The sequence below is a fragment of the Polistes canadensis genome, unplaced genomic scaffold (assembly GCF_001313835.1).
Source record: "Polistes canadensis isolate GaletaPanama2010 unplaced genomic scaffold, ASM131383v1 scaffold_362, whole genome shotgun sequence".
Lineage (NCBI taxonomy): Eukaryota > Metazoa > Arthropoda > Insecta > Hymenoptera > Vespidae > Polistes > Polistes canadensis.
Genome location: NW_014569909.1, coordinates 33,182 through 36,033, shown reverse-complemented (window position 1 = coordinate 36,033; position 2,852 = coordinate 33,182).

Sequence of the window (2,852 nt, the reverse complement as noted above, 5' to 3'; positions counted from 1 at the left end):
TATAATAAATGTAAAATTCTCTTTTAGGTGAATCGCTAATAAAAATACCAATCTTTGCCGAAGCAATACAAAATTGTGATGTAGTTTTAAGACCTCAAAGTTACGATATTGTGCATATTATATGCGATAAAAATCCAACAATATACGATAATATTATAAACTGCTTTCTGGGAGTAGCAGCAATACAAGTTATAATATATCTGATGTTTCCCCCTCAGCAGTGCTTATTTTTTCTTTGTTTTAAATGAATAATTTCGAATAATTGTTACATAGATTGGTCTGGTGAATATTCTATATGCTTTTGGCGTAAAACCGAATTACATGATCGGGCATTCTGTTGGTGAGCTTGGTTGTTCTTACGCAGATGGTTGCTTCACTGCCGAGGAAATGACTTTAAGCGCTCTTTCTCGTGGTATGGCTTCAGAAGAAAGTGATTTGATACATGGAACGATAGCCGCAGTATGTCTTGGTTACAAACAGTTGCCACATTTCTGTCCTGAAGACATTGATGTGGCCTGTCATAATGAACCCGACAGTTCTACCATAAGTGGAGCTATAGAGTCCATAAAAGCTTTTGTAAAAGAATTACAGGTAATGCTTAGGAGGTTTTTTGATAAACATTTAAAATATGAACACTTTTAATCTATAATTATTTTTTCTTTAGAGTAAAGGAATATTTGCTAAAACCGTGCCGACTAGTAATATTACTTTTCATAGTCGGTACATTTCTCCAGCTGGTCCAAAGTTGTTTGAATGCTTTAAAAAAGTCATCTCTCAGCCAAAAAATCGCAGAGAACGTTGGATATGCACGTCTATTCCGAAAATTGAGTAGCATTTAAAGAAAGCTCACTTTTATTTACGGGAATATCATACGAATAATCTCCTTTCTTCTGTCTTATTCGAAGAGATATTAACAATGTTACCAAAAACCGCTATAACGATTGAAATTTCACCCCATAGACTTCTACAGGTTTATTTTTTAGAAAATATATTTAAATCGAATTTTTTTTAATTAAATAATTCAATAATTTTTATTTATTGGGCAATTCTAAAAAAATCATTAGACAGTTGTTGCATTAATTTATCATTAACAAAACCAGGCTATAAGGACAATGCAACTTTTATTTTGTCCGCATTAGGAATGCTTTATAATCTTGGATTTCCAATTACTCCAGGAAAGCTCTATCAGACAGTTTCTTATCCTGTTTCTAGAGAAACCCTATCTATTTCTCCCTTTGTTCGAAGGGACCATAGTTYTGATTGGTAAGTACAAAATAGACTTTTCTCAAATGGATGGTATAAACTATTATTGTGTATGTTTGACAAGTCGTGGAAAGTATTAAATCGCGGGAAACTCAACGAACTGAAGAACTGGTAGATTTGTAATCAGATAAATACAAGTTTTTACAGAATTTTAAGATTAACGGCAATGTTATTATTTCTTCAGCTGTCTATTTAAAGTTGGTTGTGAATATTTACTCGAATTTAATACCGAATAAGGCTGATAATTCTTTTATACTCGAGAACATTATTATTCACAATAAATTACTTGAAGTACCTAGAAACGGGCAAATTTATTTAATTATTATAATATTTAAAGTTATTTATAGCAAACCTGTAAATATAAAGTTTTAAAAGAATAATTGAAAAAATGTAAATTTAAAAGTTCAGGAAAATTTTAAGTAAAAACCAATGATGAAATCATGATAGCTATTCGTTTAGCAGAAAAAAAAAGAAAGATAATCCAGAAGTAATTTTACTAAAAGAAGAAACGGAAACTTGAGAAAATATTTACTCTAATCTACTTTTACATGGGTACCAGTATGAAGAATTTTACAATATTATTAGCGGACTTTCTACATTGTGTTCCAATGAAACGCTTAAATGGAGTAGAGACTGAAGGTTATTACTAGAAGGATTAGTTATCAGCAGTAGGAATAAAAATATATTGTTACTGAGTAGGATACAAAAACTTGTCATCAACATGGAACAATAAACAGAAAAAATGAAAAAAAAACAATGGTGAGCATTTAAAACCTAATATTACCTTACTCGTCGTTATTTCGATGTAATATAGACCAAAAGTTCTAAAACTCTTCAAATTCTTTACCATATAAATAATAATTGATATAAATGTGTAGAATCTTAGGCAAATTTTTGGACTAAAAATAAATAAATTTTAAATTTGTTTTTTTAAAATATCTCACAAAGAATAAAGAATTAAAAATAATATTATTTATTAACTTATGCTCTGATAATACACTATTTATGACTGTTTCCTTAAGAATAATGATCGGCAACAATTTTTTAACATTTAAGTAGTAACATTAACAGTTAGAAAATACTAGAATAGACAATTTGTTAAAACAAAAACAATTAGTATGCAAGAAGGCAATACTTATATTTTTTTTCAAACAACACAAATATAGTTTTTACATTTAATATGCTCGTAACTCAAACTTGTTATATTATTAACATACATTTTTCTCATCACTTATTTAAGTATCGTGTTTATAAATGTTTCGACAAACAAATAACGTAATGTATCATAATTTAAAAAACTATATATACTGACTTTTTTTCGTAGCCTTACTGATGAAGTTTGAAAAACGGGCAAACGTAATTGCTTATCCGGAAATTGCAATGAGTGGAATCCAATTTGAGGAATTAATATTTAAAAAGAGGAATTAAAAAATTGTCGTGGATGAACTTCTATTTATCCAGAATATTAATAAAATAAAGACGAATATCGACGACGTAATAAACGAAATACTCGGAATTATTTAAAAAAATATTTGCATCAACAATGAAGAAAAGATATTATTAACGAATGAGTTAAAAAAGAAAATTTA